General features: G+C 47.9%; 1 pseudogene across 1 annotated transcript in view; it reads left to right on the plus strand.

The window, feature by feature from the left end:
- Nucleotides 1-24519, plus strand: part of LOC146866929 (lysine-specific demethylase 5B-like) — a 545361-nt pseudogene that overhangs the window by 175581 nt on the left and 345261 nt on the right. The window contains exon 6 of the transcript XR_014966708.1: nt 13762-13900. The product of XR_014966708.1 is annotated as a lysine-specific demethylase 5B-like (transcript). The remainder of the gene's footprint in view (nt 1-13761; nt 13901-24519) is intronic.

Genomic DNA, 24519 nt, shown 5'->3' on the forward strand with positions numbered 1-24519 from the left:
GCCACTCACAGACGGAACTATTTCAGCCCGATCCACTACAAAAGACGCTGGTCAAGGACCCTAAAACTGGACATTTGATGCTCAGCATCAAAAAGAGACCGCTGGACAAGCCTGCCCCAGCTCCACCTCCAAAGAGAAGAGACTTTGCTACCTCCTCTTTGAGAATACCTTCACCCCCTCCTCCACCTCCTCCTCTGTCTCCTCCTCCACCTCCTCCCTCTCCTCCACCTCCCCCACCTCATTATTCCCCCACACCCTTTCCTGATGAGGATGATGACGATGTCTACGATGACACAGGGGACGGGCCCCATGACCAGCCCACAGGGGACCTCACTCCTATAGGCTCCCCAGACCCATGGGACGTCTACAACATTCCTAACGTGCCGCAGGACGACCTTTACCCTTCAAGACCATCCTCCCCTGAAGACACAATGGGGTTTAACCAATTACTCCATAGGGCGGCACACTACCACGGAGTTGATCTCCATACAGATCCCGTGGAGGAGGACTTCCTCCTCGATACCTTTGATACTACACGCAAGACCACTTCCGCCCTGCCCATGCTAAAAGGGGTTATCAAGCACGTGCCTGAAGTCTTTAAAGACCCAGTCAGGGCCAGAGTCATCAACCCTCGCATCGAGAGGAAGTATAAGGCAGCCCCCACAGACCCCACTTACATCAGAGGGCCCGCACCACTAGACACCCTGGTAGTCTCCACTGCAAGGAAGAGTCCAAACTCCTAGACGCCTCTGGCAAGCGCACTGCAACCCAGGTGGCCAACATATGGCGCATCGCAAACGCACAAGCGCTTTTGGCAAGATATGACAGGGCACATTATGACGAACTAGAAGCCATAATGCAACACCTCCCTGACAAGTACAAGAATAGAGCCAACGAATTAATCCAGGAGGGTAAAACCATTACCAACACCTCCATTCGCTGCACCCTAGATGTAGCTGACACCGCCTCTAGGGCAATTAACACCAGCGTCCTCCTCCATAGGCATGCCTGGCTACGTATTTCAGGTTTCAAACCTGAGGTGCAGGCTTCCATCCTGAACCACCCCTTTGACCAGGAACATCTGTTTGGGCCACACGTTGACGTTGCCCTGGAAAAAATGAAAAAGGACACCGATACGGTAAAGTCTATGGGAGCCTTACAGTCACACACTCCCAGGCGCTCCTTTCGCCGCTCTTCCTTTCGAAGCACCTCCAAAGGCTACTTCAGACAGCGCCTCCACTTCCTATAAAACCCCTACCCAATCCACCTTCACTAGGGGTTACTAGAGAGGCGGCTACAGGGGAAACCACAATAAAGGCAGAGGCAAACCTAACACCTCCCGCTCTGCCTCCACCCCTGCCCAATGACTTACCTCCACTCCCCCCAGACCATTCCACTCCAGTCGGGGGCAGACTCCACAATTTCCTCCCTGTCTGGACTACTATCACAAATGGGTAACACAGATAATTTGGTTTGGCTACTGCCTCAAACTAACATCTACCCCCCCCCAATCTTTCCACCCAAACAACGTCCGATGTCACAGGAACATTTGTCACTTCTACAGCAGGAGGTAATCTCCCTCCTACAAAAGAGTGCGATAGAACTAGTTCCTGCCCACCAACAAAATATGGGAGTTTACTCCCTATATTTTCTCATACCAAAAAGAGACGACACTCTACGGCCCATCCTAGACCTCAGACCCCTAAATCACTATATACACTCAGACCATTTCCACATGGTCACACTCGAGCAAGTACTTCCCCTGCTCTCCCAAAACGACTTCCTTGCCACCCTAGACCTCTAGGACGCCTATTTCCACATTCCTGTTCACACAGCTCACAGAAAGATTCTCTGGTTTGTAGTGGACGGTCAACATTATCAATTCAAGGTGCTCCCATTCGGAGTCAGCACCGCGAGTGTTTACCAAGTGCCTAGCGGTAGTGGCAGCACACCTGTGAAGACAACACATCCACGTCTTCCCATATCTAGACGACTGGCTAATAAAAGCCAGCTCATACAACCAGTGTGTACAACACACTCAAGCCACTATCCAGCTACTTCACGAACTGGGCTTCACAGTAAACCACACAAAGCCCCATCTGCAACAGTCCCACGTAAAACAATACCTCGGTGCCACTATAGACACCTCAAAAGCGCTAGCCTACCCCAGTCCGGCCAGGATAGCGAGCATTCAGGCTCTGCGCGCCAAATTTCAGCCGGAACACTCTCTTCCAGCTCGAGTGTTCATGCAACTAATAGGAATGATGGCCTCTTGCATATTCATAGTACCCCACGCAAGACTCCAAATGCGTCCTCTCCAAGAGTGCTTAGCACGCCAATGGAACCAGGCCCAGGGTCAATTAACAGATCTGGTGTTGGTAGACGGTCGTGCCCATCGCTCTCTGCAGTGGTGGACCACCAAAAACCTTTCCAAAGGGCGACTGTTCCTGGACCTGGTTCCTCAGATAGTACTGACAGCGGACGCATCGCTCTCCGGCTGGGTAGCTCACCTACTACATCACACCATGCAGGGCAGGTGGACACCTCAACAAAAGTTACTCCACATCAACCATCTGGAGTTACTAGCTATATTCTTAGCCCTAAAATCCTTTCAAACACATATATCAGGCAAGGCAGTCCTAGTCCGCACAGACAACATCACAGCCATGTACTATATACAAAAACAAGGGGGCACACACTCTCCGCAGCTCTCTCAGCTAGCACAGAGCATATGGAGAAGGGCCATACCCCAAAAAAATCTTTCTCCTAGCCCAACATGTCCCAGGAGTCCAGAACACTATGGCCGATCTGCTGAGCAGACAAACACAACAGATCCACGAGTGGGAACTCCATCCGCGAATTCTTCACCCGTACTTTCAACTGTGGGGGCAGCCACAGATAGACCTCTTCGCCACCTACGAAAACGCCAAATGCCCAAGCTTCACCGCCAGGTATCCACACCCATTGTCCAAAGGCAATGCGATATGGATGAACTGGTCAGGCAAATTTGCGTACGCTTTTCCGCCTCTCCCTCTCATTCCATTAGTGGTGCGCAAACTACAGCAACACTCCCTAACTCTCATCCTAGTTGCTCCCACTTGTGCAAGACAACCATGGTACACCACATTGCTGGAACTATCAGTAGTACCGCACCAAATGTTACACCTCTCTCCACGCCTCTTAACTCAGAACCATGGAGAGATCAGACACCCGGTCCCAGCTCGGCTCAACCTTGCGATCTGGCTCCTGAAATCCTAGAATTCGGTTATCTAAATCTTCCCCCATACTGTATGAACGTCTTTAGAGTAGCTAGACAACCTACCACTAGGGCTTGCTACGCAGCCAAGTGGAAACGTTTTGTGGTCTATTGTCACAATAATAACTTCAATCCCCTAGATGTGTCCATTCAACACATCATAGGCTATTTACTATACCTACAAAGATGCAATCTGGCCTACACGTCTATTAGACTGCACCTTGCAGCCATAGCAGCTTATCTACAAAACAGGCAACATCTATCACTCAGTCAGTCAAATATCTTTATTCGGTTTAAGTACAAACCATAAAAGCATACTACAAAACACAATATATAAAAACAGTTGTAGGTACGTGACTCAATTAACACAATCATGGCTCATAAAAACGTATAAAAGCATTCAATAAAACCACGTAAAAACAATTTCATTTTTAACACAATTAAAAAAGGATGTTCATGATATAATGTTAAGTTCATTTCCTCAACATTCTTATGGCTGCTGATAAAAAATTGGCAACGTTAAAAGTTTCCCAAACGTCAGTTAACATTTGCAAGTAGAGAAGGGCAGGTCTCACTTGCACAAAACCTTTGTTTTTTAAAATAGGGGGAATAAAACGTTTCCTAATGACAATAAGGTGTTCACAGAAAAAGAGGAAATGTGTGATGTCTTGTTGCGAAAAATTATCACAAGTACAAGGGCCAAGATCCTCTACCCTCTTCCATCCTTTCTGTTCTCCAATAAGAAGATGCAGTTGATTAAATCTAAATCTAGTCAGTAAGAAGCGATGATTGTTATTTGTGACATAGCCTAAATATGGTTCCATGGATAGTGTTTTTACATAGCTGGTGGGCCCTTATTGTCACCTTTACCAGCTCTCTCTCTTCCCTATCCATGGTGGCTATGTGCAAGAACATTTCCTTACACCATTTTATATCTCCCTTCACTAGAGCTTCTGGAGAATGATATAATTCTGGACGACCCAGCTTTGCTGCCAACCTCTGAATATATTTACGCCAGGGTATACACAACCCATAGTCAAGTGACATACAGTCTTTCATAATAATATGATTAAGCATTAAGTCAGGGTTTAACCAAGTAGCTATCCATTTCAATAGTGGTGCCACGGCAATAGCATCTTCAACAAAGCCGATTCCAAGCTCTTGATGTGTATTGTAGTTGGCTGTTGTTTTAGGGACAGATAGGAGGTTCTTTAGGAACCTATCTTCAACAATCTGTATGTTCTTTACATTTTTTATTCCCCATAGCTCGGCCCCATACATGGCTAGTGAAATGCACTTGGCTCTGTATATTTGAATGAGGGCCTTCATTGGCCTGGCTCTTAACTTTCTGGCAAAACCCAGTACGGCCAGGGTTGCTCTTATCAGTACAATTTTTTTCGCTGTGATTTGAGTTACCCAGGATCCTTGGTCGTCGAAAAGTACACCCAAGTATGGAAACGACGACACCCTGGTTAATATATGGCCCTCACAATAAAAGGTTTTAGCCTTTGGGGATTTCTGTCCAATAGCCATTACATATGATTTTGAGAAATTTACGCTTAAATCTAATGACTTCATGAAGCCAGAAAAGGAATCTAACAATAATTGAAGTCCCACAGCCATTCTTGCTAAGAGGGCGGCATCATCCGCATATAAAAGTGCGGGAATCGAGCGTTTCCCTGCACAGGGAATATCTTTACAGGAGGCAATTAAGGCAGTATCTAGGTTATTGATATATAATGTAAAGAGCAGGGGCGCCAAAATGCACCCCTGTCTAACTCCATTTGATATGGGTATACCTTCCGTACAATTACCCTGTTGATCATACCTCACCGTTGCAGATAAATCCCTATACAGGTCGGCTAAGAAATAGACGATGTTTTTGTCTACTCCACAGATTAGGAGCAAAGACCACAGCTTTGACCTGTTTACTTGATCAAAGGCCGAGGACAGGTCCATAAAAGCTACTAATAGTGTTCCATTCTTTGCCACCGTATATTTACCTATTAGTAGTTGCAAGTTCAGGCATTGGTCCGTGGTGCCCATCCCTTTTCTGAAGCCATACTGGGCCATAGAGAGTGTTCCAGATTCCTCGAGCCAGCCAATCAGTTGGCCAAGGACCACCCTACCCAAAACTTTCACAGAAGAGTCAATTAGGGATATCGGGCGATAACCGATCGGATCACCTCTGTTACCCTTCTTATAAATGGGTATAATAACAGATCGTGCCCATGACGGGGGTAGACCCAATTGACAGGCGTTAACAAAGACATTATATAAAATCTTTGACCAGGTTTTTACATCTGATTTAAAAAGGTCTGCCGGGACTCCATCGGGTCCCGGAGCCTTATTACTTGTCATCTGCATAATGGCATGTGTTACTTCTAGTTCAGTGAAGGTCAAAGAATATTTCTCCATGTTTAAGACTGGGCCATCCAACATCCCATTTCCATCATAAACCTGTTTGAAATGAGTGTGCCATTTATCTTCCTGTATACCACAATCAAGCTCGCTGTTATTTTTATCCTGGAAAAAAGGCATATTTATCACAGTCCAAAACTTAGCACTATTTTTAATTACATCTATTGATAAAAGCTCGTTCCAGGCTTCCTGCCTAATTTCATTTTTTCGCTTTCTTTGTGCTTTTTTAGGTCTCGTGAGCCAAAGGCTCGAAGAGACATTTTATATCTGGGCTTTTTAAAAGTGCTGCCGTGGCCTAAAGCTACAGTGCACGTGAACGTGCACGCGCGCAGCGCCATGTGTCTTTCCTCTGTAGCGATCGTAATCACGATCACTTTCACTTTCGCGGCCGCGTTTCCAAAGCTTGTTTTCCTTATCTTGGAGCATTTCTCGGCAAGTCACCAGGACATAAATGGCAGAGCTACAGAATAACTTCACTCTTCCATCGAAAGTAATCTCATTCTAAACAAGAGACTGTTTTCTTGTTTGCAGCCATTTCTACTCTCTAATTATGAGTCGCTTCATAAGGATGGATGAGGGCGCTTTTAGAAGTATGAAAACAGACGACTGAAATTACCAAAAATGCCACTGGCTTTTATTTTTTCATTAACTTGCTGCTAACCTTTTCACTTTTCAAAGTGACAATTCTCAGCTTTATCCTAGAAGTGCACTTGCTGTTAATGATAACCCGGTTAACAACAAATAAAGTGGAGCAGACTTACACATCACAGTCTTACACCTACGATTTGTCTAGATCTGTTTTTTAAGAATGCTCAAATTCCGAGGGGTGCGTTAGAAATGTAGGAAGATCATTTTCCAGGCCCCGAATCGTACCCCTGCAGCTTGTGTACCGTGTCAAGAACCCACACGGTCAGTGCAGGAGTTATTTTTCACGGTTTGATATTTTTCCACCTGGTTAACAATTTTGCGCGGGGAGAATTCTCTCTCCTGAAGCCGCATAAAAATAAGTCGTATGTATAAAATATTTTCTCTCATTCTTACACCAATGTTTTTCGTAACTGAAGTGTGCATTTACGGAAGGAAAAGCCATTAAGATGGTCTGTGAATACGCACACACTTGCATTTTGAATGGGTGCCATAGATTTTCAGGGGTCACCCCTCAGATCTCCAGGGGACTCCTATCCTCCCACCCACACATTACATTTACGGCTGCGGAAAAAACAACCCACCCGGTGGAGTTTTCACAGCTGTGCGCGCTGAGGGGTGCAGGTATCCACCACGAACCCCGCTTCTCTTACCTGAAAGCTCTCCTTTTCAGGGAGACACTTTGCGCCCTCCTAATTTCCCTTTGGTGGTGACACTGTTTTGTGAATCCGGCCCACAGGGAAGGAGCAGGTGAAGTACAGGTAGGAAGCATCTTTCGCTCCCACTTCCCATCACACTCGAGCTCGGCATCTGGCACACCCGCTGCTTCAGACAACAGTACCAGGCGTCAGCTGGCACACACATTCTGCAATGGGACTGGACAGCGCTGTGCTCAGTAACACCCACAGGTAAGCATCAAACTGTACAGCTAAAGAGGCGCGAGGCAAGAGATGAACAATAAATGTGTTACTTGCTGTCATTTCATTTCCCATGGCATTGCTGGGCTGTGCCTTTTTGAACTCTGCTTGCACTGTGCTATCACAGCTCTTGTGTTATTCATGATTCAACGGCTCATCCTGCGCAGGTAAACATTTGTGGGGCTGGGCTTGTCCTCATGGGTCTATGGGTCATGGATGGATCGTACATTGCACATGAGTCATGACCCCAGGGCTAGTCGTTCGTGCGAGGGTCCCTGGCAGTAAGAAGCATTCGGCCTCTGTGCAGTGAGGTGGCACCAGCACCTCTGCAGAAGGCGGCACTGCCACATGCTGATCCACGTCTGTGCCTCCCAGGGGTGCTGGAACAATGTCAGAGTGGGGGGTGGGGGCTGCCATCGGCGTTACATCACTGAAGCCGTAAAGATTGTGAACATTCCAGGCGTCACACAGTGAACACGTGCGGCCCTTGTGTTTAGCGGTACAGTGGTCAGGGGGTAGTAAGTAGGTGCTGGCGCTCCTTCGAGAACACTCTCACAGATATCTCACTAAAGCATGGCAGCGCCACGTCATTACAGAGGACACATCTTCTATTGAACTGGCCACTACATTTGCGCAGTCACACCGTTTTTTTACTGATAAAGAGGTCACAATCTATAATGTATGGAAATTGGGTTTAGGAAATAAGTATGCCTTCATTTCTATTGATTGTATCAACATCTTTGTTTTCATTACACTTCAGAATTGCACGAAAGATGCATCATTTGAGCTCACCGCACTGCTGTGAAAGTCTGAAGCATTTATGTTTTAGTATGTGATAGAAAAATGACAAACACACACATGCATTTACACACACATATGAACATATACAAACACACACAGACATGCATAAACATATGCATATACATGCACACCAACACACCAACCCCACATACACATATAAACAAGCACGCACACCAACATACTCAAACACATATACATACACACAAACATGCATACACAGACATAGGTATACACACAAACATGTGTACACATCCATGAAGACAAATGAACACAATGACACACCCATACTTGCACACCAACACACACATGCATACACAAACATATACACATACAAACACACACACATGCATACACACAGATATATACATATAGACACACACACTATGCACACACACGCATCTCCCATACTGTCTCAGGGGAAGAGTTGGTGTCAGCTGTCTCCTAGAGGGAGATCTCGCATGAGACAGTAAGACTCAGAGACATGTGGCGGTGGGGAGAGACAGACATGCCTCCCTTTCATTGTGTTGTTGCAAGATGGGGACTATCTTCTGCCACTGGTGCATTCAGATAAGCGGCAGGAAGTTCGTCGGACACATGCACTGGTTTCAATTTCGAGAAAGTGGGGTGAACGTTTCACAGATCGGGAGTGTGTGTCAACACGTGTTTCTCCTTCACGGCAAGGCCAATCAGTACATTTTGTTTAACCGTGTGGTCATGAATCCTTTAATTGCATAAGTGAGCGGGTATGGATGTAAACAAAAATTTAACACTAATACCACATTTTCGGTCACTCTTGTGAACAGGTTTGCTGTGAATGTATGAATGAGAATGGCGTTTTAGAATACATTGCATGGAAAAGGGTCAACATGGTGTATACGTGTTTTTGGGTGTTTTTTTTATTTTATTTATTTTTTATAACATGGTTAACGTCATGATATACCGGATTCGGATGCTTCATTGCAGATCAGTTGTTTGGCCCGTGGTTATTTACAAGTTTGGAAAATACTTTTGTATTGTTTCGATTCTTTTTGTATCTGCCCTATCTATTGGCTGCGTCCTTACTCTCTCCCATCTTCTCTCTCCACCTCTTTGCTACATGTTCTCTCGTAATGTTTTCATTTTCCCCAACTCTCCTCTTTACTCTCTCTAATTCTTTTTTTGCTCCTTTTCTGTCTCTGTCCCTTCTCTCCTCTTTCTCTCCCCACCTGTCCCTTCTCTAACCCCACTCCTCTTCCTCTGCCCGCCCCCCCATCCCTCTCTCTCGCAGTACTGCAGCATAGGCAGCACCAGGTCTCTGATGCCTTCTCAGTGTTGGCCCTGGGGGTGGATGAGGTAAGTCAGCCCCCCAAGTGAATCCCATTATCAACAGATAGTGAACCTCTATTTACATACAAGTACGGAGCGGTCTCGGGTGACGGCTGATGCGAACAGTGATCTGCTCTCTGTCCCGGCAGGGCCTGTGGGGTGGGGGCGTTACCTTACACTAGGAGAGGAAGTAAAAGTGATATCCTCCCCTCCCCCCCAGTCCACCACTGTCTCTCCTCATCCTCCACCCCTCTCTCTCTCCTCCACTTCTGAATCCCTTTCATCTCAGTCTCTCCTTACCCTCCACCTCGGTCTCTCCTTACCCTCCACCTCGGTCTCTCCTTACCCTCCACCACGGTCTCTCCTCACTCTCCACATTGGTCTCTCCTCACCCTCCATGTGTCTCTCCTCACCCTCCACACGTCTCTCCTCACCCTCCACACGTGTCTCCTCACCCTCCACGTGTCTCTCCTCACCCTCCACACGTGTCTCTCCTCACCCTCCACACGTGTCTCTCCTCACCCTCCACACGTGTCTCTGCTCACCCTCCACACGTGTCTCTGCTCACCCTCCACATGTGTCTCTGCTCACCCTCCACACGTGTCTCTGCTCACCCTCCACGTGTCTCTCCTCACCCTCCACACGTCTCTCCTCACCCTCCACATGTCTCTCCTCACCCTCCACACGTCTCTACTCACCCTCCACACGTCTCTCTCCTCACCCTCCGGGTCGCTCCTCACCCTCCACGTCTCTCCTCACCCTCCACGTCTTTCCTCACCCTCCACGTCTCTCCTCACCCTCCACGTGTCTCTCCTCACCCTCCACGTGTCTCTCCTCACACTCCACGTGTCTCTCCTCACACTCCACGTGTCTCTCCTCACCCTCCACGTGTCTCTCCTCACCCTCCACACGTGTCTCGCCTCACCCTCCACACGTGTCTCTCCTCACCCTCCACACATCTCTCCTCACCCTCCACACGTGTCTCTCCTCACCCTCTGCTGCACGCCGCTGCATGTCACAGTGCTGCATGCCTCACACTGCTGCACGCCGCACACTGCCGCACGCCGCACACTGCTGCACGCCGCACACTGCTGCATGCCGCACACTGCTGCACGCGGCACACTGCTGCACTCCACACACTGCTTTTATGCGAGTTTATGCTACTGACATTGTAAATGACAATGCCTTTTATTTGTTTTAAAACCAAAACATAAATAAAAGGCATTGTAATTTTACAAGGCCAATAGCTCAAACTCTTATAAACGCGAGACCTATTGCATTGCAAATGCTTGTTCTAATTGTTCCTAAGGGCGGCAATTTCCGCTTTGTCGGGCAAATCAGCTTTCAAAGCTACCTTCAACTTCCGTTGGGCTATTGAACAGTTATGGTCAAACCATTTTTCCCCGTCCCTGGGTTGCCCCTTAACTACTTTTTTAAGGTCACTATCGACCTGGGTACAGATTCTGCCATAGGCTACTAGGACCTCATCCCCTATGACACCGTCTTTCAGACAAGTGGTCATGTGGTCCCCAACCTTTCCCAGCAAATTTTTCTTGAAGTCCATTGGCACCACGCGGCACCATTTCAGGCGTCGCGCTTGATCGGTGGGCCTTATGTCATGGATTCCAGCAGTCAGGTTGTGTTTCACTTTTTTCCTTAGATCATCTGTCAGAGTCACCTTTACTGGGTTATGATCTCCATAGGGGGACCAACTAACATTATACTGACTAACCCTACCTGCAAGGTTTGCGCTCACAAAAATATAATCAATAGTTGACCCAGAGCCTCTTCCTTTAAAGGTTGGGATATCTCCTATAAATTTGGCGGGGTAGATCAGATCATTACCTACCACCAAATCTTCTAAATACAATCCCGACGGGGTGTGTTCAAAGTGAATATTATCTTGGTTTGCTGGACCTAAACTGTCCCAAACAAAACAGTTACCTTTACAACAATGAACATTAAAATCTCCAAGCATAATAACCGAATAATGATTCGTACTATTTTGTACGAGTGAAATGTCCAGCTAACTATAACACCCCTGAAACCTATGTTTTTTCAGTGAATTTCTAAGGTTTTTTAAATATTAATTCCTAACTATAACATGTCTGAAACCTATGTTTTTTTCAGTGAATATATATATATATATGTGTGTGTTCAAGTATATATGGGTATATAGTGCAAGTATGGTTGTGCTGAACTTCTTCCATAGAGCGTAAATATCTGCTTTTGTAACTACTCCTTTCTTGGTGCTCTAATTCGACCTTCACTTGGTAGTTGCTTATGCACTTATTTTTCCTTTCCCCTCTGGGCTTCTACATTGCATAGTCCCGAGAGTTACCTTCCCTCTAGGAGGGTTTTTTTCTGACTGAGAGTGGTCTTTACCAAACGTTGTTGTTCATACAATGCATTTTTTTCAGCAATGATGAAACACTGAAAAGAGAATCTCTGAGCACACATATGTATATACATATGTGATGTGATCCGAGATTCTCTTTTCGGTGTTTCACAGGGTAGGATTAGTCCACACACTAGTTTCCACCACAAGGGGAGCTCTAATCCAGTGGTATGGGCTGTTGTCCTTGGTCCTTGAGCCTTGTCCAGTCTTGGGTTGAATACATTCGTCAGGGCTACATAGTATAATTGTTTCTATAATGGGGTTTTCTCTAACACTCTCTTATCACCCCCACTACTGTGAGCAGTGTTTTCCACATGCTTCTCACAGTTTTACAGACTTTAGCTCCCAACGGGCTTCCTACAGTCCTTCTGGTGGAGCATTTTCCTTGCTTCACCTATAATTCTTAAGACAGCCTGGTCACTTTATCTCATTATGGACCGGCTAGTCCTATTCAGGGATCTTTAGTGAGTTTAGTTCCTAGAACCTCCTCCAGGGATGGTGTTGCTTGGATATCTAATTCTAAGATAAAGAATCTGTGGCTAGATGTCTCTTATCAGATGAATAAGTTACTTACCTTCTGTAACGCCTTATTTGGTAGAGACAGGATCTAGCCGCAGATTCCTTAACGACCCACCCATCCTCCCCGCTCTGCAAACTGCTGGTCATGTTACCTACAAGATCCCTTTCTTCGCATTCTGATGCCTTGCTTTAGGACATTTGACACAAAGAGGTCTCTTTATTGGCACACTGTTAACATATATATATATAGAAAAACAATGAGAGAGCAAGGGAAATGCGGGGTGTGTCCGGATCCCCAATGTAATGATAGACTAAACAATGTGGACCAACCCACTATGTCGGTATGGTACAATCACTATTCTTGTAAGTACATGGACCCATTAGGTGTGTTTAAAAGACCCCTCACACACCAACCTGGTTGGTGTCATGCTAGTGAGTGGCAAAGGTGGAAGGCGCCACGTGAAAAAGTGAAGTACCTACACACGCGCTAAGGTGAGCTGTGGTCTCCCGTCGTCTTGGCTGGACCAGCCAAGACGACGGGAGACCACATCAGGTTTAAAGACGGGCTACTCACCGAGACCAAATTGGCACACCGGATGAGTCCTCTCCCGACCCTCGATCAACTGCCCTAACCTTAATATAGTGTTTTTTACAAGTGTCTGTAAGTACGCCAACACTTAGACCACACACCTTAGTGCATGTGTTGGTACTTCACTTCTTTTTCACGTGGCGCCTTCCACCTTTGCCACTCACTAGCCTCACTAACCGGTCCTGAAGAAAGTCCCTCCCACACACCTTTTTGCGGGCTGAAACATAGTCAACTAAGGATAATAATCTCCTAGTAGTTGCACCACACATTTTTAACTATATCCTGAGCCACCATTAATAAACTTTACAGGCAAGGATCCTCAGAGATATTTTTAATAAAAACTCACGACACATCACACATTTACACCACACTAGCTCTGCTGTAATCAGGCATCGTAGCACAACCGGGGGGCATTCGGCCACCCGGTTGGGATCCCAATGAAGAAGCATGACACCATCCAGGTTGGTGTGTGAGGGGTCTTTTAAACACACCTAATGGGTCCATGTACTTACCACAATAGTGATTGTACCATACCGACATAGTGGGTTCGTCCATATTGTTTAGTCTATCATTACACTGTTAACATAAGTAATTTCTATAGGTGGCTCTGCGTTGTTGGCTCGAAAAGTAGTTACAGAAGAAACTGATGTCAGCGGATCAGGAGAGGGCTTAAGTGGACTCCATTTACGTCCGGAGGATGATGTCGCTACAGAGTCGACACCCTCTACTGACATGCAGAGGTACTGCTGCAAAAATATCCGGATCTAGTCGGGCACCTGGGGAGAATTCTAAGATAAGGAATCTGTGACTAGATCCCATCTCTACCAGATGAGGCGTTACCGAAGGTAAGTAACTTATTCATTAAGCCACGATGACTAGAAAATAAATCCTTGCTTATTTTTTCCCACAGGCCACACAGTTCAATTAGCGTTCTTGCGGCAGCATTGGCGGAAGTCGAGAATGTTCCTGCATATCTTCCAAATGGCTTGGCTTTGAAAGATGCTTTACAGAAAGCCAAAGAATGGATGCAGGAAGTGGATACCATGCAGGTGGGATAAAGTTGTTTGTCTACAGTTCCTATTGTTTCTTGTAACATTTTTCCTTTCATTGTCTCACATGCAAGACAACAGTTTGTCGCCACTGAAAAAACAGTGTTTCTCACAGAAATTCTAAATGCCAAAAGAATTACCACTGGAACTTCATTGATTCAACCCTAATAAAGTCATTGGTGCTGTGCTAAACATTTGGTCCTTAAATTAAGTGGTGACCTGTGGTCCTTTAACCAGTGTCCAGTCAGAACACTTTTTAAAGAACAGAGTGGCAATTTATTTCAATGCAGGTCTGAACCCATTCAGAGGTGCCTAAGCTCCACAAGATGGCCACTTCAGCCACCCTGCATAATGAGCTGAGCCTTTCTCCTTCAAGAAAGAAGGAAGATTTTACTTAACCCTGTAAGCATCGGTTTGTAGCGTGCTGTGCTGTAGATTTCCAGGCTCAGAACACTTCTGCACCTCCATCGTACCCAAACTCTGCCGCATCATCAACTGCTCCATCGAGTCCACCACCTTCCCTGAAGCCTGGAAATATGCAGAGGTCAACCCACTGCTGAAGAAACCCTCTGCTGACCTTGACGAATCTCAATAACTACAGACCCATCTCTCTGCTCCCCTTCCCAGCCAGAGTCATTGAGAAAGTCATCAACGCCTAACTTTGAGTTCATTGAAATGAACCACAACCTGGACCTCTCCCAATCGGGCTTCAGAAGCAATCACAGCATCGAGACCACTCTCCTCGCCGCTACAGACATCTGCACCCCCCTCGACTGAGGCAAGGCTGCTGCCCTCATCCTCCTGGATCTCTCCGCCGCCTTCGACACATCTCCCACCGCACCCTCTGCGCAAGACTTCACAATGCCGGTATCCGCAGCAAAACCCTAGAATGAATCCGCTTTTCCTCACCAGCCAAACAGTCAGACTCCCATCGTTAAACTCATAACCCACAGAGATCAGCTGCGGAGTGCCTTAGTAATCCTCCCTGAGCCCCACCCTCTTCAACATCTACATGCCCCCGCTTGCAGCCATTGTCAGAAGCCACGGACTCAGCATTGTCTCCTATGCCGAGGACACCCAGCTGATTCTCTCCCTCCCAAACGAACCTACAGCTGCCAAAAGCAACTTACACAACGGAATGAAGGCAGTCACCACTTGGATGATGGACAGCTTTCTCAAGCTCAACTCAGACAAGACCAGAGTCCTCAACTTGGGCTCCACCCCCTTCACCTGGGACAACTCCTGGTGGCCCACAGCACTCTGAACCCCCCTCACACCCACCCACATACGAAACCTCTGCATCACCCTGGACTCCTCGCTCCATGCAGTCTCATCCACCTGCTTCCACACTCTCCGCCTTGCTTCGTAAGATCTTCAAATGGATCCCCACTGAGTCCAGGAAACAGTCACCCATGCGCTCGTCAAAAGCAGACTCTACTACCGCAACGCACTCTACGCCGGCATCACCCAGAAACACCTAAAGAAACTGCAGAACATCCAGAACGCCTGTGCCAGACTCATCCTGAACATCCCACGTCACAGTCACATCACTGGCCACCTGAGACCTTCACTGGCTTCATATTAACAAAAGAATTACTTTCAAGCTCCTCACGCACGCCTACAAAGCCCTCCGCAACGCTGGACCTGCATACCTCAACCACCACCTCTCCTTTTACACTCCCACCAGACATCTTTGCTCTACCCAACTAGCCCTGGCCACCATCCCACAGATCCCCAAGACCACAGCTGGAGGAAGTTCCTTCTACCTTGCTGCGAAGATCAGGAACTCCTTGCCTCTGCACCTCAGGCAATCGCCATCGCAATTCAAGAAGGCCCACAAGACCTGGCTGTTCGACTGGACAGCAGGACCCCCATCCTCACTGCCCCCCTCACCCTCCCCAACCACCCCACCCCCCCAACCACCCAGCACCTTGAGACCCTAGCAGGTAAATAGTCGCGCTTTACAAGAAACTTGATTGATTGCCATCTAGAGTTGGGCTCCGATGTTTACGTGTTATTTTTCTTTGAAGAACACCTTCTTTGGCAATGAGCATTGTTAATTTAGTAATTTATTGGTCACTTCACTCTGAGGGTTGAATGGACGTTTAACCAAGGCATCCTACAATGGAAGTCTTGAATGTGCTTGGTGAGGGGTCCCTTATGTTAGCACAATTTGAGCTGAAGTCCTTAGGGGCCCTCTTTAGTACCTCAGGCCCTAGTTACCAGAATACCATTTACTAGGGACTTACAGAGGGTGCTATAGATTTTGCCAATTGGGGGTACAATTGTGTTGTTTTGGGAAAGGGCTCTGGCACTGGGTACCTGGTTCGCAGAACCCAGTGCACTTTGTCGATCACATCATGTACCAGGCAAAAAGTGGGTGTGACCATGCCATTCCTACATTCAGGCACACAGTGAGGGTGCTGTCGTGCTTTCACTCATGGTTTGCACCATGACACGCAGGCTGCATGCAGTTTGTATGTACTTTCCTTAGGGTGGCATAATACATGCTACTGCCATGAGGGACCTTCTTTAGTACCCATGTCCTGAGGTACCAGGGGTACTACTTACACAGGACATATAGAAGTGCTGAAGTGTGTGCCAATTGTATTACAATTAGGCCATTTTACCTTGTGTTTAGGAAAAGAGCACTGGTCCAATATTCTACCCTGCAAAAACACTCTCTCCCCAGAACATCAGACACTTCTCAGGGAGGAGGATCAGGTGCTCCTCCTCAAAGGGGCCATAGAACCTCATCAACAGGGCACGGGAGTATACTCTCTACTTCCGGATCCCCAAAAAGGATGGCTCCCTCAGGCCCCTAAACTAATACATCTTGTTAGAACACTTTCTCATTGTCACAATTCAGGATGTCATCCTGCTTCTGCAGCAAGGTAACTTCATGGCCCTCTTGACCCGAAGAACGCCTATTTTCACATACCAATGCAACTAGCCCATCGCGGTTTGTGATCAGCAGAAGGCATTACTAGTTCAAGGTGCTAACTTTCGGGGTGACCACTGCACCTCGGGTGTTTACCAAATGCATTGCGGTGGTGGCTGCTCACTTGTGCAGGCAGGGGTGAACGACTTTGTCCTACCTGGACAACTGGCTGATCAAAAGGGCCACCTGCCAACAATGCTGCGAGAGCACACAGGTCATGATAAACCTCCTAGACTAGCTGGGGTTTACCATCAACGCCATGAAATCTCACCTCCAAACCCTCCAGATCCAACACTACCGAGGAGCAATACTCCGCTCAGAAGTTGGCTAGACTTAGCCAAACCAAACCCAGGTACAGTCCTTCCAGGCACTGATTCCTCAATTCCAACCAGATGAGTCGGGACAGTCATGTCCCTTCTAGGAATGATGACCTCCTGCATTGCCATAGTTACGCACGTCAGATTGCTTATGATTCCATTACAGGAATGCCTAGTGGAGCAATGCTCTTAAGCGAAGGGTCATTGAGATGATCTAGTGTTGATCGGCCACCACACTTATCATTCTTTGCAGTGGTGAATCACCAACAACCTGTTGCAGGGGTGCCCTTTTCTCGACGCAGTTCGGCAGGTGACCATCACAACGGACAGGGTGTGGTGCGCACTTGCAGTACATGACTGTCCAGGCCAATGGGAACCCACCCAGACACCAGGGCCTCCACATCAGTTTCCTGGAGTGGTTTACCGTTCATCTGGCATAGAAGGCTTTCCTACCTAATCTGAACCGTAAAGTTGTTCTCGCCTTGATAGACATGATGGCCATTAACTACCTTAATAAACGGCACTCTGTCACCCCAGCTCTGTTAGCCGAGAGCCTTTAGTGGTGGACTCTCCGCTGCAAGATTCACCTCCTGGTGGAGTATCTCCCAGGAATAGATAATTACTTCGCTGCCTTCAGCAGAATGCTGAAACAAGTCCACGAGTGGGAGCTCCACTCTAGAGTTCTCCTCCCTTAATTCCAGCAGTGGTGGTACCCTCATGTAGACCTCTTCATTGCTGTCAAATGCCCAAACTTTGCCTCCAGGTTCCCACAGTCCATGAGCAAAGCACTATGGATGAATTGGCCACGGATATTTGCCTATGCTTTTCTGCCTCTTCCCCTACTTCCGTTTGTGGTTCAGAGGCTACTGTCGACACCCCTTGGCCTCATCCCGGTGGCCCCCACTTGGGCCCTCCAGCCCTTGTTCACCACCCTACTGGAATGTAATATTCTCTCGTAAGAGGCTCCACAAAGGCAAGACCTTCTCACGCAGAACCATGTGGAAATCAGGCACCAAGGTTGCTCAGTCTTGTGATCTGGCTCCTGAGGTCTTGGAGTTTGGATGCCTTAACCTTCCACCTGAATGCATGAGCTTCCTTAAAGAAGCACACAGGCCTACCACGCGCACCAGTTACGCTCTCAAATTGAATCAGTTTGTCCATTGCCACTCTAAGCAAATCGATCCTTTGACCCCTTAGGGGCCAGTACATCGTCTGCTACCTACTCCACTTGCAGGTGTGTGGTCTGGCCTTCACTTCCATTCGCTTTCACCTGGCTGCAGTAGCTGCCTATCTTCAGAACAGACAATACATCTCCCTCCTCCATATACCAGTCACCAGGGCTTTCATGGAGGGCCTCACGAGTATTCCCTCCTTGGGTCTCCCCGGGCCCTACGTGGAACCTCAACATTGTCCTCACAAGACTGAGTACCCCCCTTTGAGCAGCTCCACCCCTGCCCCGTTCAATTCCTTTCTTAGAAGGTGCCATTTCTCGTTGCCATTACTTCACGAAAGCGTGTGAGTTCCAGCCATTAACCCTAAAGAAACCTGTATTTGAGTGACACAGGAACAGGGTTGTCCTCTGCACCAATCTTAATGTCCTCCCAAAGGTTGTCCCCCCGTTTCACCTAAATCAGTCCAGTGAACTTCTTTTGTTCTTCCCACAACCTGACTCTGTTGCAGAACGGGCTCTCCACACCTTAGATGAGAGGTCTTCAAACTTTTGTAGGTTGAGCCCCCCCAGCTGTATTGTTTTAGATGTCGGGGGCCCCCCCACCACCTGACAAATTTCTGGAATCTGGCACACTAAATAATCAACCGCCACCCGCATATCCCAGGCATATTCTGCAAATAATGTTCAACACAATAAGTGTGTTTAGTAAACTGCAGGTTTGTGAGTGGGTGTGGTTAAATGGCAGAGGCTTATTACTCAGCTCAAATAAAATGTGCACAAATTATTTTTACTAGGATGCTTTGTTTTACACATGACATATAAGGATAATAACACCACCAACACTAATGTGATGAGTGTGCCTGTTTTTCGCCACATACAGAAATTCTAAAAGTGTTTGCATCTAATATTCATAGATGGTGATGTGTGTTTTCACTGTTGTAACACCGCAGCAGCCCACTAATTTGACAGCGCATAATATCTGTGACATCCTCCAATTTCTCATGTCTGATCTAACATAAACTTTTTTATGGTTGTTGCATCAAACAAACACATTTCTCTGCAAATAGTAATAGACTCTCTCACATCAATCACATTAAAAAGAAATGAAAAAAACTGTATTTACAAGAATCTGTTTAGGAATTATTCCAGGCCATCAGGGCAAAAACAGAGCTGTCACTATCAAGGGGCCCCCTGAAAGGCTGGATTGCAGTGCATGTAAATGTGTACTTTTGTAATTTAGGACGAAAACCTTGATGGGGCGCAAGATGCCCATACTTTGTAAGGGGTGGTGCAACTAGACCTGAAATTTGGTGGCGGGGCTAACACACCCAGCCATGGCTGGCCCTAGGACTGGTCGCACACAGTGCAACAGTTTTTTTTGGTGCCCCCTCCCCCATTTCCTCCTTCTCCATGAATTCCCTCACTACCACTCACCAACAATGCACCTCATCTCTCTATAGCTACCTTTCTGACAAACGTTGCATTTTTTTTATAACGCATCTCATAGTTTGCTCACACTCAGTTCTTCTTTGTAGCAGGCACATTAACCTTCTGCGCTGTATGAGTTGCAGCAGTACCCATGTGAGTGCACGGTAAGGGATGCGACAGTGTGAGAGTACTTGCAAACGCAACGCCTCCCAGAAGCCAGCACCCGGTGCGGTGGCACGGGTCGCACCACCCTAAAGCCAGGCCCTGGCTGTAGCAGCCCGGGCTGAGACACAATGAGGTGGGGGGCTAAAGCCCTTTTATCCCTATAGGCGTTGCGCGCCTGATGGTATCCTACTGCTCCAAGAGACAGCACAGGTCGAAGGGTGGGGGTCACTGAGACAGAAACGCAGACATCACACATGTAGAACATCACCTTCTAATGTGCAATGAATTGTGGGAATGGCACGTAAACCAATATTTAGGGCACATTTTACAACAAGAGGCCATGGGTGTTGCTGCCCCTCTGTCCTATACTGAAGGAAGATGTGCAGTAACTGAAAGCAAGACATAAACCAACTGTGTCACTTTTACGCTCCTCCCCTTTTCTCCCAGTATTTCTCAGGTGCAGGCCTTCGATGCTGGTAATTACACCTGCATTGCCTCCTGCCAGGCGTCTGTAGCCGACAGGACATTCATCCTTCTGGTCCAGAGTAGGTGCCCGTCGCACTTTATTGGATGACATACTTAAGTATGAAAGTCGTACGGGTAGAATAAATAGAAAAGGTTATAGAAACCTCAGCCAGAAGCAGTGGAAAGGAAAGGGATCTCTGTGATTGTCTAATTATTCCTGTAGAGAAGGCAATTGATTTAACGTTATGATAAATATTGAAACCCCTGGGTTTCGGGTGGCGCAGGTGTAGCACAGTAGATGCCTCCGCAGATGTTATCTCCCTATTTACGTATTGTATTTCAGTGATGGTATCTTGTCACATTTTGGCACTTCAAAGCAAATCAAGATAATGCTACAATACCAAAAAATGCAAACTGAGATGGAACTACGGAAATATAGACATTCATAGCAGGCAAACAGTGCATGGCATGTCGAAGGTGGAAGCAGAGGACATGCATTACAGTATAATCAGTGGAACTCCAGGGTGTGGTTTATGTAAAGTGCCCTGCTGGAATTTAAGTGGTTAAAATCTAAGGTCCAAGCTCTCTTAGCGCAGAATTCGACATTCTAAATTGGGCACAAACACTGTTTTCTGCAGATTCTGAAGTTACTGCAGCCCTGGAATGAGGCTATATGCAGGGGCATTGATACCACAGGAGATGTTTGTGTAATTTTAAGAGAAATGTTCTCTCCGTTCTGGGAAGAGCTAAGAGCTAACCGTCCCAGGACAGGGTTAATTCCTAGAGCTGAAATGTTGGTTGCTTTCGGTTTTATAACAGAGGAGACTCTTTGAATTCTACTGCAGCTGAAGCACTTCAGCTCTAGGAATTAACACCTTCTTGGGAGGATTAGCTTTTCAAAATAGACAAAAGCATGGGCACCTCGGGCCCCACCGATTTCCCCTCCCTCCCCCCTACAGCCCTCTGTTACCGCCGAAGCCCCGGTCTGATTATCTGCTGCTCTTGAGGGACAGTGGAAAACAAAGGTGAGTTTAGGGTGGAGTCCGCGCCCCCCCTGAGAGGGTGTCGCGCACCCCTAGGGGGGCGCGCCCCACAGATTGAAGAACTCTGCCTTAGATGTAAAGTGAGCCCTTGTGTACTATGTCGATAGAACAAAATCTTTCAGGAAGATGCATCAACTCTTTGTTGCATTCTCTAAGTCACATAAATGAAAGGCCCTGTCCAAATCAGGCATAGCGAGAGGGATAGTCAAATAGATCCAAACATGCCACGTGAAAGCCAAAAGGGTTTTCCTAATCCTCCTAGAGCCCACTCTACAAGGAAAAATGGGGCCTCTATGGCCTTACTAGGCAATATTCCTATAGCTGGCTTCTGTAAAGCAGCTACATGGTCCACACTACACACCTTCCCGAAACACTACTGTGTGGATGTGATTGCCCCCCCCCCCTCCCTCCCCACAAGCTAACATTGGTCAGGCAGTACTCCATGTACTGTTTCAGTCCTCTGCAACTCCCACTGGCTAGCCACTGCTTTCTAGGAGGGACTGCTTTACAGTCTATGCACAGCATGTGTATCTACAGCCACACATGCCTTGAACGGAAAATGTCACCATGTACATGTAGTGTAGAGTACTGCAAAACCGGGTAAGAAAAGGGTCTAAGGGACGTTTTAAAGACCTGCGCGGATTAATCCCCACTCTATAAAGGACAAAACACTAAATCCTTGGGTCTCATTAAGAGCACAGACAGTGCACTAAGCACAACCTTTCACTTCACACACTGCATATCGCATTTTCACTCACATTGTTTTCATGCTCCATTGATCTTAGGAGATCTAGCCACTGGATCGCACCAAAACATCCGCGAGCTCCTCCTAAAACGTGCAAGGAGTTGTAGCTCCTCGGTTGCACCAGGCTTTCAGCCAAGAGGAGATCCCAGATGATGAAGCATGCCACTTCGGTGGGTGATGAGATTCCGTACTCTTAAATAGGACTTCCTTAGCTTGTCCCTTTTTTTTTCTCCCATTTTTTTCCCTTTTGTTGTGCTTAGTGCACTGTCTGTGCTCTTAATGAGACACTCAGATTTTGTGTTTTGTCATGTAGTGTAGAGTCACATGCGTCCTCCCAGGATGCCGTTGCAGTAATCACACTTTCATATTTCTGTCTTTTTTTGAACGGGCATCTCTTGCCATACATCGCTTCACTCCACTTCATCCTCACCCGCCGTGTGGGAAAACAATCTAACAATGTAGTTGATGCCCATGCGCATTACAAGCGAAAGAAGGAGTGCCAATACCTTGTGACATGAAAGTCTTTTTCGAAGAAAAACAATTTGAACACATCCAGGCCCAACACTAGATGGCAGGAGTATGCACAGCATGTGAATCTACAGCACTACATGCCATGAACAGATGCTTACATGGTAAGTAACATTTTCCTTTTTTTCAGGGTTCCTGTTTACCAATGTCCTGCACTGAATTAAATTATTTTTGCCAGTTAGGAGACCCTCTCCTAGGGACCTCAATCTAGTCCTTTCAAAACTCATGGGCCCCCCATTTAAAACCTAGACCTTAACCTTATTTGAAACAATTTCTATCCTACCAGGAATCCTCTACAGCACGGGTACTCATAGTACGGCCCGCGGGCCGCCAGCGGCCCGGCAAGCCTTCCTTGGCGGCCCACGGACCTTGCAGGCAACATACCTCTGTTTTTTTATATCGCCGGTTGCAGCAGCACGGAGCTATGGGGGCCGGGCGATTCTTTTAAAAACCATTCACTTGTTAATAAGGCTTTGTTGTATTACACCTCTTCTTAGCGCCCCTGCATCTCCACTCTGATTGAGTGGAGATGCAGGGGCGCTTTTGAGTGGAGATGCAGGGGCGCTAAGAAGAGGTGAAATTTAACAAAGCCTCATTAACAAGTGAATGGTCTTTAAAAGACCTTTTCAGTACTTGGGTGCGGCGGCTGTGTGTGTTCCAGGGAAGCTGTCTCAGCGCGGGGTGAGGTGACAGGGACAGCAGGGTGAGGTGAAGGGGGGGGGGGCAGCAGCTAGTGAGAGCAGCGGGTGAGTTTACAGCAGAAGGAAGACAGTGTGACAGAGGGAGGGAGAGAAGGAGGGGGAAGACAGAGCGGGAGACAGAGAGGGAGAGACAGAGAGAGAGGGAGACAGACAAGGAGACAGAGGGAGGGAGACAGAGGGAGAGGGAGGGAGGGAGACAGAGGGGGAGACAGAGGGAGTGAGACAGAGGGAGGGAGACGGGGAGAGAGAGGGAGGGAGACAGAGAGGGAGAGAGAGAGCGAGAGAGAGAGGGAGGGAGACAGAGGGAGAGAGATAGGAGGGAGAGAGAGAGGGAGAGGGACGGAAACAGGGAGGGAGAGAGAGGGAGAGAAAGAGATAGGAGGGAGGGAGAGAGGGAGAGGGAGGGAGAGGGAGAGGGAGGGAGACAGAGGGAGGGAGAGGGAGAGGGAGGGAGACAGAGGGAGGGAGACAAACACTGAGTGAGACAGAGGGAGAGAGAGTTAGAGGGAGGGAGAGAGAGAGGGAGGGAGATGGGGAGAGAGAGGGAGAGAGACTGAGAGAGGGAGACAAACAGTGAATGAGACAGAGGGAGGGAGACAGAGGGAGGGAGACGAGAGGGAGGGAGACGAGAGGGAGGGAGACGAGAGGGAGGGAGACGAGAGGGAGGGAGACGAGCGAGGGAGACAGGAGGGAGACAGGAGGGAGACAGGTGGGAGACAGGAGGGAGGGAGACAGGAGGGAGGGAGGGAGGGAGACGGAGGGAGGGAGACGGAGGGAGGTAGGGAGACGGAGGGAGACGGAGGGAGGGAGGGAGACAGCGAGAGAGGGAGGCAGACAGAGGGGAAAGAGGGAGACACAGAGGGAGGGAGACACAGAGGGAGGGAGACACAGAGGGAGACAGAGGGAGGGAGGGAGGGAGAGGGAGGGAGGGAGACAGGGAGAGGGAGGGAGGGAGAGGGAGGGAGAGGGAGGGAGAGGGAGGGAGACAGGGAGAGGGAGGGAGGGAGAGAGAGAGGGAGACAGAGACAGAGAGAGGGAAGGAAACAGAGGGAGGGAGGCAGAGGGAGGGAGGCGGAGGGAGAAAGGCAGAAGGAGGGAGGAAGGCAGAGGGAGGG

Source organism: Triturus cristatus, chromosome 1_2 (assembly GCF_964204655.1).
Source record: "Triturus cristatus chromosome 1_2, aTriCri1.1, whole genome shotgun sequence".
NCBI classification, from domain to species: domain Eukaryota; kingdom Metazoa; phylum Chordata; class Amphibia; order Caudata; family Salamandridae; genus Triturus; species Triturus cristatus.